At 41.2% G+C, this 16,488-nt stretch overlaps 1 pseudogene; it reads right to left on the reverse strand.

The window, feature by feature from the left end:
- LOC114888407 overlaps nt 1-16,488 on the reverse strand; it is a 130,736-nt pseudogene that overhangs the window by 41,101 nt on the left and 73,147 nt on the right.

The raw sequence follows: 16,488 nt of genomic DNA on the forward strand, positions 1-16,488 counted from the left end.
ACATCAACTGATTGAAGCTACACTTTTCTTTAAAGCCAGTGTGTTTTATGCATCGTGTTCGTTTTGGTTTCTACTCATTCTACCTTCATCACTTGCCTAATAAGAGACCATTATATTATCTTCAAAAGGTAATAAAAGTGCTCACAGTAGACACATACTGCAAGAGCAGATAAGGGCAAATGAATGATCATTTCTGATAGATAGGATTATTTAAATTACCCACCTCTAAGCAATGAAGTTAATAAATTAATCTTATAAATAAGTGCAGGCAGAACATTTCAGTGTAGCGATTTATGGTAGGACACACAAACTTCATGTAAATATACACTAAACTTACTGGCCCATGTATATTTTTTTCTGAAGGTACACAATTAAACCTCATTTAATAAGAGTTGGCACAGCAGAGTCAGGAAAACAAATATTCTTATTCAATGTAATATTTTAAATGGAGCACTAGCTTCACAACTGTCTTCATCATGGCTGAAAGTTTACGCTTCTCTAAGTTAATCCTTTGTGCCATATTCAGTAGTAATTTTTTCCTTTGTTACTAACATAAGTTCATATTAGGCATGTGACCCAAAACTGGCCACTCTAAATTACAGCATTTAATGTAGTAGATGGCTCATCCCTCAACACAACTGCAAGACTGAAAACTGTAGTCTTACTGGATCTTTTGCATACTCTGCTGGAAGACATGACCCTCATTATCTTAAAAAGAAACCCTACCCACTAACCTTCTAAGCTTAAAACTACTTGGGATCAAGGCAAAAGCAGTACAAGGGGTTACCAGTTAAGCAGATAATACACAACAGTTTGCCCTGGTTTCAGTGCCAAACTGGGAAACTGCCCTCTATTAAAATCTATCATCAAAAGCAGCTAGTGCTGCTGTTTCCTAAGAGGTGTGTTCTCATTTCTAATCGGAGGACCTTATTGAAGGGTCGACTAAGGGTACCTGTTTCACGAATAAGGGAATCATCTGAAATCACTTTAAACCTTGGTTTCCCTCTTGCTCTCCTTTTTTAAGTCCTGTAGCCTCTGAATGAACTGATCATCATCCATGCTCACAAGAAAAGAAGATCCTTTGCCAACAAAGGAAAGAGAATTTAAGTCCCATTAAGTTCTCTTTCAGGGGCTCCAGGGAGCAGTTTCAAGGGATTTAATGAAGACTTCAGTGTCAGAGACAAAGGGCCGACTGCATTAGGCTAGAATCCAGTTGTATTTCTTTACTAGTAACAGCACATCCGCCTCTTCTCTCTCTCAGTTTTGTTCGCAACAAGAAAAAAAGGGAAAGAAAACCAGGTAACCAGGGAGAAGTCTTAAAGAGACAGCTGTGGTTCACCTTCTTTAACCCACTGAAGAAAACTCAGGGAGTGTAAATACCAAAAGAGCAGAGTGGGCTATTTAAAAAAATACTTAGCTTTTGCTTTGATTTAAAATAAAACCTATTAAATACAAAATATCAATCTGTTTAATCATGATAACGATGATGGCTGCTGATCTGTGTCAACACTTGGGCTGCGATCATAAATATTGAATTTGCATGGAATCCCTCTTCAACTGAAAACATTTTCTTTGTGCCAAGAGGACAAGGGCCTCTAAGTGTAGAGATCATGCAAAGAAGTTCTGAAATCCATTTTTCCAGATCCTTTCAGATAAGCAAGCTACTCCCTGAATATAATCTCACCTTGGTGTTCTTTCTGGGGAACATACTTACTTCAGATGGCGAGCACAAATGCTGCATACATTTCATCTACCTGTTTTGTTTAAGGACATTACCTAGGAAGTGCTTCCATTTTTTGCTTATTCCTGAAATTTTGAACACAGTTTGAGTTCATTCTTACAAATACAGTACTTGTTTTTGAAAGTTCCCCTCAGGACTCCAAGACTGATTGTCACCACTCCCCTGCCTCTGGTTCCTATGCAGGTCTTTGCTGCTATCACATCTCCCCCAATTCCGACTCCTCATGAGGGGGTCAGCAGTGACGGCGATAAGCCTGGGAGAGAGGACATCCTGGAAGCTCGCTGCTACTCCCAGGATCACAGGGAGCCAGGGAAGATGATGGAGGCCTGGCCCACCTAAGCGGGGCGACTCAAAGAAACAGCACTGGGCTCCCCTCTGCAGTTTGCTCGCAGTTTCGTAGGTTCCCTAAATCAGGGTGTTGAGACACATGCAACACTGCTTCCTACTCATTTTAGGAGAAGAGGGATGTAAGCTTTCTGCACTTAGATAAGTAACTTCAAGTAACGAAACCACCAGACTTTCTCCACCTCCACAGCCAGCTAGACATTGTAAAGAGAAAGCGCTCTTGGCTCTGGGGGGTAAGATTTTGAGTATCTTCTCCTGACACTTATTAGACCATGACATACAAGTGAATAACACATTTCTAAACTGATACTCTCCAAATGAGGGTCATAGTATTAGGAGTAGTATCTTCCCCCTTTGCTCTATACTTACTCGCTTTTGTTGTGCTTTGGAGAATCATTTTGAATGGGGTGGTAGGAAAAATGGGGAAAACATCTGATGAGCACATCATTAAGTTCAACAAACATTTATTGAAAAGAAATAAATTTGGAGTCAGACAGTTTTAAATTCTGATTCTACTGCTATTTGACTCAGGGTAAGTTATTAATCTCCTCAAGACTCAGTTCCCTAACTGGAAAACAGGGCTAACCCTGTGGGGCTGCTAGGAGAATCTGGAACAACAGTGAAGCTCCTGGTGTGATGCTAACAATGACCAGGAGCCCAGCCCAACAGGGGGACAGTGAGGGGTGGTGTTTGTCAAACTGCAGGCGCATCCAATGGATCATGATGTCAATTCTGTACCTCATGACCATCATTTTGTCTTTTATATGAACTAGAACAGAACTGATATAATAGAAAATATCAGAGTACAGAGCAAGAGTAATATTGTTTTGTGAAATTTTTGTTCCTGTGTGTGCACACGTGCACACACACTTGAAATCACGATATGAAGCAGTTCTATTGTGTCAGCGGTCAGCAGTGCGTTTAAGTCATTAGCAGAGTGGTTAGTTTCTCAGGTTATGGAGTCAGAAATCTCCGTAAATTAAATTTGAATACTGTTTGTATATTTTGGAAATTAACCCCTTGTGGGTTGCATCATTTGCAAATATTTTTTCCCATTCCATAGGCTGTCTTTTCATTTTGTTCATGGTTTCCCTTGCTGTGCAAAAGCCTGTAAGTTTAGTTAGGTCCCATTTGTTTATTTTTGTTATTGTTTCCATTACTCTAAGAGATCCAAGAAAATATTGCTGCAAATTATGTCAAAGAGTGTTCTGCCTGTGTTTTCCTCTAGGTGTTTTAATAGTCTTTAATTCATTTTGAGTTTATTTTTGTATATGGTGTTAGAGGATGTTCTAATTTCATTCTTTTATGTGTAGCTGTCCAGGTTTCCCAGTACCACTTATTGAAGAGACTGTCTTTTCTCCATTGTATATTCTTGCCTCCTTTGTCTTAGATTAACTGACCATAAGTGTGTGGTTTTATTTCTGGGCTTTCTGTTCTGTTCCATTGATCTATGGGTCTGATTTTTGTGCCAGTACCATACTGTTTTCATTACTGTTGTTTTTTTAGTGTAGCCTCAAGTCAGGGAGTGTGATTCCTCCAGCTTCTCACTTCCTTCTCAAGGTTGTTTTGACTATTCAGGGTCTTTTCTGTTTCCATACAAATTAAAAAAATTTTTGTTCTAGTTCTGTGAAAAATATCATTGGTAATTTTATAGGGATTGCATTAAATCTGTAGATTGCTCTGGTAGTATGGTCATTTTAACAATACTGATTCTTCCAATCCAGGAACACAGTACACATTTCCATCTGTGTTGTTTTCCATTTTTTTCATCAGAATCTTAATAGTTTTTGGAGTACAGGTCTTTTGCCTCCTTAAGTAGGTTTATTTCTAGGTGTTTCTTGTTTTTTTTTGGTTTTTTTTGATGCAGTGGTAAATGGGATTGTTTCCGTAATTTCTCTTTCTGATATTTTGTTGTTAGTGTATAGAAATGCAACAGATTTCTGTATATACAACAACTTATACAGCTCAATATCAAAAAACCAAACAAGCCAATCAAAAAACAGGCATAAGATCTAAACAGACATTTCTCCAAAGAAGACATACAGATGGCCAACAGGCACATGAAAAGATGCTCACTGTCACTAATTATTAGAGAAATGCAAATCAAAATTACAATGAGGTATCACCTCACACGAGTCAGAATGTCCATCATTAAAAAGTCTACAAAAAATAAATGGTGGAGATGATATGGAGAAAAGGGGGCCCTCCTACACCATTGGTGGGAATGTAAATTGGTGCAGCTGTTAAGGAAAACAGTATGGAGGTTCCCTAAAAAACTGAAAAAAGAGTTAACGTATGATCCAGAAATTCCATTCCTGGTCATATATCTGGAAAATATGAAAAACCTAATTCAAAAAGATACATGCACCCCAGTGTCCACAGCAGTACTACTTACAACAGCGAAGACATAGAAACAATACACACACACACGCACACACACACTGGAATATTACTCAGCCATAAAAAAGAATGAAATAATGCCATTTGCAGCAACACAGATGGAGCTACAGATTGTCATACTAAGTGAAGTCAGACAGAGAAGGACAAATATCACATATCCCTTATATGTGGAATCTAAAAAAATGATAGAAATAAACTCAATTACAAAACAGAAATAGACTTACAGACACAGAAAACAAACTAATTGTTACCAAAGGGGAAATTGATGGGGAGGGATAAATTAGGAATTTGGGATTAACAAATATACACTACCATATATAAAATAGATAAACATGGTCCTGCTTTGTAGCAAATGGAACACTATTCAATATCTTGCAATAACCTATATTACAGAAGAACCTGAAAAATTTACATATATATAACTTTTATATATACAATATAAAATCACTTTGCTATACAACTGAAACACTGTAAATCAACTATACTTCAATTTAAAAAAACCAAACACACACACACACAATTTGAATCCTGGCTCTGCTGCTTACTTGGTAAGTGGGGTAAGCTCACAATGCCTTGGTTTTTAAATCTGTCAGATAAGGATGACGAGAGAATTGTGAGGATTAGGAAAAGAGGCTAAAATGTGTTAAGGATTCTGCGATTGTCAGGACTTATTATTAATGCTTGTGTAACTTGTCAGGGCCTGCAGCAAGCACTAGAGCAACAGAAATGAGAGACACAGGCCCTCTCTTCAAGGAGAGGAAGAATATAGTCGAGAATGTGGGGAGGGATGAGAAAAAAATGCCGGAGGTCTTGGTGGGGAACTGGAAAGTACAGGTGGGTACAGGGTGGTAGTCAGGAAAGAACCTGGTGGGAGGGGAGCCAGAAATCAAAAGAATACAAAGAAGTGATATTCTCTCTTCTTGTTCTTGGTAGAAAATATCAGATACATTTCTCTGTTAATGCTTTTCCCCAAAACTACTACTGTGGTTTTTTTTTTTTGCTTTACTCTTTGAATTTATATAAACAATTTGGTTTTGTTTTTTAGAAATGATAATTTTGTATATTAAAAAACATAGGTTTATGTTTAGACTCTAGCATGTGTGAGTTATTTGAAGAATACAACTTTTCATAGTGTTACCCATATTTGAATTTCCATATAGGCTGCAATCCTGATGGAAACAATTTGGTTTTTATTATAAGCAATAAATATAAAGAAAATCACCAAGGACACATTAACAGAAATTAAAGAGCAAAGTCAGTCCAGAATGTGTTACTCTTTTTATATAAGTAGAACTAATACCTAAAAGTTTAGTGCCCTGATCCTTAAGAACAATGATAGTTCCTATCGACTGAGTGTTCCCAAGAACCAGGCATGGGCCACAAATGCTTTCACACCCACTTACATCTTCACAGCACATCTGTGTGGCAGCAGTTCCCAGACCTGGTTTAAGAATGAGGAGGACTATGAAGCTTGGAAGCCGAGTGACTTCATCAAGGTCACACACTCGTATGAGGCAGAACAGGAATAAAGATGTGGGTCATACTGACACTCAGTCTACGCTCTTAAATATTCTATCCCTGGCTGCCTCCTGAATGATTTCCTGGGACCTTTACACATTGCACAGTGTCTACAGATTCTCTCCCTCTAATCAACACTGCGCCCTGGAGACAAACACATGAAAAGTGGAAAATAAAGGTTCTGTGTTTACAGTGGTTGGTGATCATTATCTACATGGATACAAAGCTTAGCACTGTTTTATAAACACACTCTCTGGAGTGTGTACACAGAGCATGCTCAAAAGTAGGGTGGAAACTGATGGAATAGAACCAAACCCTGGTGATGTCAAGGTATATTTAGTCTTTGCTCAGATGTGCTTCCAAACATTTTCGGCAGAGCCAAGAATCATCCAAGCTTTCTTTATTTATAGAGTCCTTTACGTACACAAGCATACAGCCTTTTCTTATTAAGAAACGTTAAAGATAATGCAGGGCACGCTTCCAGATCCTTTCATCCGAGAATATGAAAGGACTTTAGAGACATGCCCGTTATTTCTGCTAAATAGTCTCATTTGGCCATTTCAGAAATGGGTACAATCAAAACTTAAAACTTGGGAATCTAAACTCATTTATTTTCTACTGTAATCACTAAGTCATGAATCTTAATAGCCAGAGGGAATCTTTAAATACAGGGATTATATGTACTGAAAAGTTCTTCCCATTTTTCCTGAAAGGGATCTCTTAAAAATTGTCTTTTTAATTGTGGTAAAATACACATAAAATTTACCACTTTAACCATTTTTGAGTGTACAGTTCAGTGGTATTAAATACATTCACATTGTTGTACAGCCCTCACCACCATCCAGCCACAGAACTCCTTTCATCTTGCAGAAGTGAAACTCGGTACCCATTAAACAACAACTCCCCACTTCTCCATCCTGGCAGCCACCATTCTACTTCTTGTCTCCATGAACTGACTATTCTAGGTACCTCATATTAGTAGCATCATACTGTATTTGTCCTTTGCGACTGGCTTACTTCACTTGGCATAATGTTCTCAAGGTTCATCTGTGTTGTAGCATGTGTCTGAATTTCCTCCTTTTATAATACTGCATTGTATATATATGTACCACATTTTGTTTATCCATTCATCTGTTGATGCACCCTTGGGTGCCTCCACCTTTTTGCAATTGAGAATAACGCTGCTATGAACATGCTTGTACAGAGAGCTCTTCAAGACCCTGTTTCAATTCTTTTGGGTTTATAACCTTATGCAGAATTACTGGATCATACAGTAATTAGATGTTTAACTTTTCTGAGGAAACTCCATCTTGTTTTCCACAGTGGCTGCACCATTTTACACTCCTACCAGCAATGCACGAGGATTGTAATTTCTCCACATCCTAGTCAACACTTGTTATTTTCTTTCTTTTTTTTTTTTTTTTGATAGTAGACATCTTAAGGGGTGTGAACTGGCATCTCATTGTGGTCTGGAAGGAATATATTGATTTCAAAAATGCTTACAGTAATTCCAGGTATTTTAGAGGCCGGGGTAGGTAGCAACTGCTGCACTCAGTCGTAAGCCACAGGTCCACGTTCTCCTGCCTTTGGGTGCCATGTTCTATATGCTTCCTAATCAACAGGCATTACAGAGCTCATTATACCCACATTCCAGGATGAACACTTGCCTGGATCTTTTTGTGTCCTCTCCTGTTTGTGTTTCTCATCTCAAGAAGGTGTTTTTCTGAGCTTCCCTTGATGGCCAGGTAATTGTAGAGAATTAAAAAAAAAACCTCAAAATTAAAAAAAAAAATCAGCAAGGCTGTCAAAGCAGAGGGCAGGATGGCAGATGAAGGCACAGGGCCTATGTCGCCCTTGGGTATATACCTGGAGGATAGTAATTGCTCAATTAAATATTCACTGAATTATGTTGGGTGGGTGAACCATAAGGAATGGCAGGAGCTTCTACTGTGCAGATAATCCAATCTCTAAGACAATACCTGAAAGCCATACGTCTTTAAGAAGCAGAACAAAAGAGAACAGAATCAGAGCCCAGGAAGAGAAGGTCAATTCAACGCTCCACCATCACAGCAACTGTGTATGGGGTCTACGGGAAGCACTCCACATGCACTGACTTATGTAGTCCTCACAGCAGCTCAAAGAGTTGGTCCTGTCAGCTGCCTTGTAAGGGGGAGAAGACAGGTGCACAGAGATGGGATTCCGTGTCCTGTGCTCTTCCTCGTTATTCTGTACTGCCTGCCTGGTTAATCATTTATTAAGGGTTGAATTCTAAAAGGTTCCCCAGAGCATCAATACACCCTGTAATCCTCAAAGCTCCACAGTTTCACAAAGCCTTCCAGGGAGATAATCACCTTTGAAATGGTAGCTTTATTTCCTACAGCAAAATTCCATCTTTAAGACACTTAAAATTTGTGTTTTTCTATAGGAACCTCTCCAGTGCTATACTAATCATTTATCATTTTGTTCTCAGTATTCTGTGGTTATCAGTGGATAAAACTGTGGCACCTGAGGAAGTGTGAGTCCAGAAATCTGTCTGGGTCAGTTATTAAATCACATGCACACAAAACAAACGAAAGAACAAACAAACCCTGGTATCTGAGGAAAGTATCTGCAGAAAACACCTGCTGCTAAAAATATGCTCTATTGGGGGAAAACGGATCAACACTTTCATGCAATTTGAAAAAACTAATCAACTTAAAAGCAGCTAAACTTAGGTGCCTTATAAAAAGAACATGTGAGAATGTTCTGATGTGCATACCTGAGGTACACCTGACATTTTCTTCCTTATATGGTGAAATCCAGTTATGGTTGTCAAGATCCCGTAGACGGAAATTTCACCTTCAGGTTCTGACAGTCTAAAAAGGGCAGCGATGAGGGAACTTTTTCCAGCTCCTGTTCTTCCCACAATGCCAACCTGTAAAGAGATCCATCGGGATTAAGAATTCACAATATGCGACAAACCTAGGAGAAACCCTGGCTGTTGAAGATGAATTTTTAACGTTCTATGTAAAGAGTAGTCTGTAAGTTTCTCAACCATGGCACTGTTGACATTACGGGCTAGATAATTCATTGTTGGGGGGTCAGGGGCCTGTCCTGTGTATTACTGTAGGATGTTTAGCAGTAGGCAGGGACTCTACCCACTAGATACCAGAAGCACCTCCCACATTTTGGCAACCAAAAATATCAGATATTGACAAATGTCCCCTGGTTGAGACGTCCTGGTCCCAAAAAGAGTTAAAAATAACAGAATCAATCTACTGGCAGTGAAAAGCTAGCAGTCTCTGGCATGGACATATGTACACTACCAAACGTAATACAGCTAGTGGGAAGCAGCCGCATAGCACAGGGAGATCAGCTCGGTGCTTTGTGACCACCTGGAGGGGTGGGATAGGGAGGGTGGGAGGGAGGGAGATGCAAGAGATATGGGGACAGGGTCTTCCCTGGTGGCGCAGTGGTTGAGAGTCCGCCTGCCAATGCAGGGGACGCGGGTTCATGGAAGATCCCACATGCCGTGGAGCGGCTGGGCCCGTGAGCCATGGCCGCTGAGCCTGCGCGTCCGGAGCCTGTGCTCCGCACAACAGTAAGAGGCCCGCGCACCGCAAAAAAACAAACGAAAAAAACAAAACGAGATATGGGGACATATGTATATGTATAGCTGATTCACTTCGTTATAAAGCAGAAACTGACACACCACTGTAAAGCAATTATACTCTAATAACGATGTTAAAATATATATATATATATAAAACTTAAAAAAAAAAAAAAGCTAGCAGTCTCGTAAGTCAGGAGTCCACACCCTTTTTGGCACCGGGGACTGGTTTCGTGGAAGACAATTTCTCCACGGACAGGCGGGGCTGGAGGTGTGGGGACGGTTCAGGCGGTAGTCCGAGGGAGCGATGGGGAGCGGCAGCTGAAGCTTCACTTGCTCGCCCGCTGCTCACCTCCTGCTGTGCGGCCCAGCTCCCAACAGGCTGCGACTGGTACCAGTCTGCGGCCTGGGGGTTGGGGACCCCACCCTAAGTGGCCCATAAGAAGTTCACTTTTAAATTAGCTTTATTCCTACTCTCTAGGCATTTTGACCTTGAGAATCATGTGGGTAATTCTACAGAGATGTCAACAAGTCAAATAAGAAGTGTTATACATAAACAAGTACTCACTTTCTCAGGGATCTACTATTTAAGAGGAATTATTCTTTGGTAGAGAAACTAAATCACTTCCTGATGTTAAATATCGTAATTATACCCTATCTTGAAAGGAAACATCTTAAAATTATAACATGCAGGTCTCAGTGTCGTAAAAGACAGTACCCAGCAGACAAAATACACATAATGAGATCAACAACAACACAGACAACATTTGCTACTTATATGGGACCTTTCATCTGAGCAGTTCAGAAGTCATTTTATAAACAACTTAATACTTACAATTGCTCCTTGGAAAGACACATGCAAGTTTCAGTCTAGTTATTAAAGCCAAAGTAGAGAGAAATTAAGTGCATTAAGAATAAGATTAAGGAATCAATATAATGCAGGTAAAATGCTGGTCGGGAATAAAACTATACTGTAAAAACTGGCTTTTAAATGTGTGCATCCAAACATGTACTCTACAGAAACTGGCCTTTTTTTATCAATAAGCTTGCCCAACTCCGTGGTGGGAGCTTCCCAAGAGATGATTTCATTTCTGTTCAGAAATTTGGAATTGATGTGGGGTGTAAGACATGTTTTCAATCATTTGTAAATTTATTCAGCAAATTTTTAAAACTCACGGCTTTAAACAGAGAAGAACTAAGTCTTTCTGAGCATGCAATCAGAATGCTGGGAACTTTTCATATTTTCTCATTTGAATGCCTCCAAAGTTTCGAATCTTTGTCTGTAAAATCAATCGTAGCATCTCAAAAAAGAACTTATCTCAATAGAGATTAAATGTAAGAAAAGTGAGTTTAGCTAGTTTTATTATTTTGTAGCCATTTTATACCTTATGTTAAACCCTAATATATGTAATATAGATGGGCCATTCTCTGCATATAGGCAGGCCCTAGTGCATGTATATAGCTATGACTCATGTGTTCTGGGTACAGGCAGACCTTGAACATATTGTGGATTTGGTTCCAGACGACCACAAAAATGTGAATATCTCCAAATAAAGCAAGTCATAAGAATTTTTTTGTTTCTCTGTACATATAAAAGTTATGCTTACACTATACTGTAGCCTACTAAGTGTACAATAGCATTATATCTGAAAAACAATGTACATACCTTAATTTTCAAATACTTTATTGCTAAAAAAACGTGCTAACCATCATCTGAGACTTCACTGGGTTTTAGTAACATTAAAGAATGCTGACCACAGATCACGATAACAGATACAATAATATTGAAAAGATTTGGAATATTGCAAGAATTACCAAAATGTGACACAGAGACAGGGAGTGAACAAAGGCTGTAAGAAAAATGGGGCCAATGGACTTGCTTGATGCAGGGTTGCCACAAATGTTCAATTTGTAAAAAAATGCATGATCTGTGAAGCACAATAAAACCAGGTATGCCTGTATTTCTGGGTGTTCTCAGATGTAACCCAACACACATCAGGACACAGGCGAGAACTGTGTCTGTGAGAATGTGCATATGTTCCCATACTATCAGCTCTACTGAAACTGATCCATCTGTGCCAACTGGAACATCTGTAGACTCCTGGTAAACGGCAGAGATATGCAGGGGCACCGAGGGCTGCTCACACCGTGAGCACCTAAGAAAAAGGCAACTCAGAGAAGATCTGCTCTGGCTATTCCTACCATTCAGCTATCAAAATCCACTCTGGAAGGCTTTCCCAGGACACCAATGGGTTTTTCCAATTGCCCACGGAGAGTGTCACCAGTATCAGTAAGTTTACATTCCTAACACCAAAGAGACTCGGAGACAGTCTTATTTCAGCGCTTTGTGACATACCCATTCTATTTTCTCAAACAGGCCAGGGTTGGCCTCTGACTAACACACCAACTTGTTAGACGTTTGCCCCTGGATCTCTCTTCATACGTCAAACTCAACATGATCAACGCCCAATGCCCCACACAAAACAGCTGCTTCTTCTGACTTCCCCACTCTACTCTCATTACTTCTTTCTCAGGCTTATGGGCTCACAACGTCCACCTTACTTCCAGCTTTCCCTGAGTCCAGCGTGGTGCCAAGCCCTGCAGATTCTACTACTGCAATGTTTCATGACTCAATCCCTCACTGAGTCTCTCTCCTTTGAAACTCTTTCCTTGATCATAATCAGTGCAGATGAATTTGAAAAGTAAATTCTAGCTATACCCCAGCACTCTGATTAAAAAACATTCTTAAGATGTTGATGTTTTTACCTTCTAGACTTCTATGTTGATGTGTTCTTGAAGATACAAGCTCATATACTTAAACAGAATGGGATTAACGTGAACATACTGCTGTAATCCGCTTTCATTCAGTATTTCATGAAAGTATTTATTTTAATGGCTACATAATATTACAGTACGTGTGATCATTTATTTAACAAACCCCCAATTTCCGGATAGGCAGATGGTCTCCAATATTTTGCTATTATAAATAACTCTGTTAAATATCACTGAAGCTAAATCTTTGCAAACAACCTTCATTATTTCCTTAAGAGAAATTCTTAGGTGTGCAACTGATAAGAAACAGGTATGAACATTTTCAGAGGAAGCTGTTAAGTAGCGCCAACCTACCCTCCAGAAATATGATAATATTTTGTTTTCCTTTTTTTTTCAAATTTTCGCCGTGCTGCATGGCTTGGGGGATCTTAGCTAACCATACAGGGATTGAACCCGGGCACACGGCAGTGGAAGTGCTGGGTCTTAACCACTGGACTGCCAGGGAATTCCGGATACCATTTTCTACTCCCACTCGTAAACCTAGGTGCACATTCACAAACCCAGGTGTTATAACTTTGTTTTACTTGACATCAGTTTGATTCCAAAAAGTGGAATCACTTTCCCTGACATCTTGCTGGAGGCCCAGCAGCTACTGGCTCCCTGCCTTCCGCATCTGCCCACTCTGGTCCACGTGCACCCACTTCTCAGATTAAACTCCCGAAGGTGGCTCTGTGCCCGTCACTCCACCCCGGGAAGTCTCTGCTACAAAACTGTCCCCGCTAACCTCTCCATCCTCCACCTCCATGAGGCAGCTTCCCTGGGGTTACTAGGTAGTCGTGACGGCTGAACGTGAAAATGTGTGCTATACACCTGGCAGTTCTTTTCCCTGAATGCTCTGCAGGTGCCTGGTTCTTCATTCACCGAATCAGGGCATCATGCCTTTGCTCATGCTGGTCCCACCTTCTGGAATGCCTTCCACATGCATTTCCACCTGCTGAAACCCTAACCATATATCACTAAGTCTGCCTCACCGGCCTAATTCCTCAGAAATGCTCTCCCTGACCCCTCCTGTGGACTCCTCTCAACCCTAATAGACGTGATACCATCTTTTGCTAAAGTTCCATAAAAATGATGACCTCCTTCTATCTTACAAAGCTAATATGGCCTTTTTCTTACTTTTTCAACTGGACTGTATGTGTTGACAGCAGGATCTGTATTGGATTTGCCTTTGTATTATTTGTATTACCTGTGGTGCCCTGAGACAAAGGGGCATTATGTAGGGAGCTGAGATTTTTAACTCAAGCTGGAGAAATTTATGGAAAATTGATTACCATATTATTTAGGTATACAATAAGTTGGACAGAGAAAAGACATGACAGATGGATCCTGCCACCATACATACAATTGCAAATGGCCAACCTCACATTTTCATGGGGCAGACAATCGATACAGTATAAGTGGTTACAGTCATTTACACACTATGAAAATGACAACAATCTTTGTCCAGGCATTTACTCTATGCTAGTCTCCATGCTGGTGCTTTAAGTGCCTTATCTTTTTTTTTTTTTTTTTTGCTGTACGTGGGCCTCTCACTGTTGTGGCCTCTCCCGTTGCGGAGCACAGGCTCCAGACGCGCAGGCTCAGCGGCCATGGCTCACGGGCCCAGCCGCTCCGCGGCATGTGGGATCTTCCCGGACCGGGGCACGAACCCGTGTCCCCTGCATCGGCAGGCGGACTCTCAACCACTGCGCCACCAGGGAAGCCCAAGTGCCTTATCTTGTTTAAGTTGTTCAACAACCCTAGAGGTTAGGTCCTATCACTTCCATTTTGCAAAAGACAAGACTGAGACTTAGTAAGATTAATTAGTCTGCCTGAAACAACAGAGCCCGTGAGTCACAGGACGGGACTCAAATGCACGCATGGGCCTCTCTTCCGTTCTGCTGAGGCCTCCTTATCACCGAAACAACAGAGCCCGTGAGTCACAGGACAGGACTCAAATGCACGCATGGGCCTCTCTTTCATTCTGCTGAGGCCTCCTTATCACCTGGATGGCCTGGCAGCTTGTTATGCCCCTCTGTGTAGCTAGAAGAGAAAGTGGGGAGAGGTGCAGCTGCAGTTAAAAGAACAGGCCTACCATATAGATCCTATGCCAGACAGTTAAAGCAAGACATGGACACAGGTACCTGAGCTTGGGGGCTGGCTGTCAGCAGGAAGAACTGGCACCCACAGCTGCGCTGGCAGAGAAACCTGCAGCTAAGTGGGCACCTAGTGCCTGGGAAACAGGCCAAACAGACCTAGTGCCCTGCTTCGGGCAGCAAGAGTAATTTTTGATCCCGTCAGGTAGTGAAAGAGCTGCACATACACTGCTACACTGGGCTGTCTCTGACTCCGAGCCCAGGCAGGGCCGAGCCTGTGGTGAAATACCTATAGTGCCCACAGGAGGCTGGTGCGGGGAAGGCCAGACAGCAGGATGAAAACTGCCTGTGATGAAGACAGACTCCACTGAAAAGATGCAAATAAATGCACTGGAATCACACAGAATTAGATTATAATGTAAAGGCATGATTTGCAAAATATAAAAGTAAATTTGTAGGGTAAGTGGCACAGAACTTTCTAGAGCCGCATGCTAAGACACAAGAGGGGTTAGGTGATTCATGAGCTCAATTGCAAACTGTCAAAGGACATTTCTTGGAAATCACAGGTTATCAGTCATCAAAAATTGCCTATGAGGGACTTCCCTGGTGGTGCAGTGGTTAAGAATCCACCTGCCAATGCAGGGGACACGGGTTCGAGCCCTGGTCCAGGAAGACCCCACATGCCGTGGAGCAACTAAGCCCATGTGCCACAACTACTGAGCCTGTGCTCTAGAGCTCGCGAGCCACAACTACTGAGACTGCGTGCCGCAACTACTGAAGCCCACGCACCTAGAGCCCATGCTCCGCAGCAAGAGAAGCCACCGCGACGAGAAGCCCACGCACCGCAACGAAGAGTAGCCCCCGCTCGCCGCAACTAGAGAAAGCCCGCGTGCAGCAACGAAGACCCAACACAGCCAAAAATAAGAATAAATAAATAAAATAAATAAATTTTTAAAAAATGGCCTATGGGAGAGAAACGACTTTACTGGGAGTCCTTGTTTAAATGTGATTCTGAGTCAAGAAGTCTGGGCGGACCTGAGATTCTGCATTTCGAAGAAGCTCCAGGGCCCACCAACCACCGTGAGGCAGCTCACCACGCAGGGAAAGAAATGCTGGGATCCCCATTCCACGGTCAGTTTCCAAGAAAGATTCACCTACAACGTCACTGATCTAATCCGCATCCAAGAGGAACAAAGAGTCCCCCTGACGCACTGACGAGGCGCCCGACAGCAGATGCGGTGCTAAATCCTAAGCTGGATCTTAAGGAGGCAAATGGCTACAACAAACCTTTTCTCTTGAGTTACTGACTGCTGTCAGGTCCTTCAGTACCAGAGGCCCATCCAAGCTGTACCTTAAGTTAACATTTTGAAAGAAAATCTTTCCTTCATGGGGCCAGGCTGGTGGTGGAAGATGAAAGAAGTATTTCCAGGGTGCTTCTTTCTCGAGGTCCGTATATTCAATCACTCTACTGAAATCGTCTGAAACACATATGACATCCCATGAGTTAGGAAGGGAAGGTCTTGTTCATGGATGTTCAGAGATTGTAAATGAAGCATTCTGCTTTTATATCTTTACATCCGCGTTTCTGTGGTTAAGAATATCTAAGGTCTTAGCAAACACAAAGGACAGAAGTAGGAGTTTGATGAAGGCTTTGATGATTTGCAAACTCGTTTATGGCCTTGTAACACTGTCCTTTACAGCTACTTCCTTCAACATTATATTAAAATTAAAGAATTAGAGAAATGAATGCAAAGGTTTTATTGATCCACTTTTCACACCTGAATAAAAAGCAAAAGAATTTTGTTAAAGAAAAGAATACTTATGGACGCCAATCAGTAATGTGTTGCTACAGAAGGGCCATCTGTTATAGATGAGCAGACTGGATGGTCATCAAACCTCATTTTAATAATTAATCACTTTCTACTCTATTAGAAGAAAGAAATGGAAAGATTTTGTTTTTATTGTTTCTCTCCCTTTAGGAGAAAAGA

Source organism: Monodon monoceros, unplaced genomic scaffold (assembly GCF_005190385.1).
Source record: "Monodon monoceros isolate NGI ecotype Baffin Bay Population unplaced genomic scaffold, NGI_Narwhal_1 Super_Scaffold_8, whole genome shotgun sequence".
NCBI classification, from domain to species: domain Eukaryota; kingdom Metazoa; phylum Chordata; class Mammalia; order Artiodactyla; family Monodontidae; genus Monodon; species Monodon monoceros.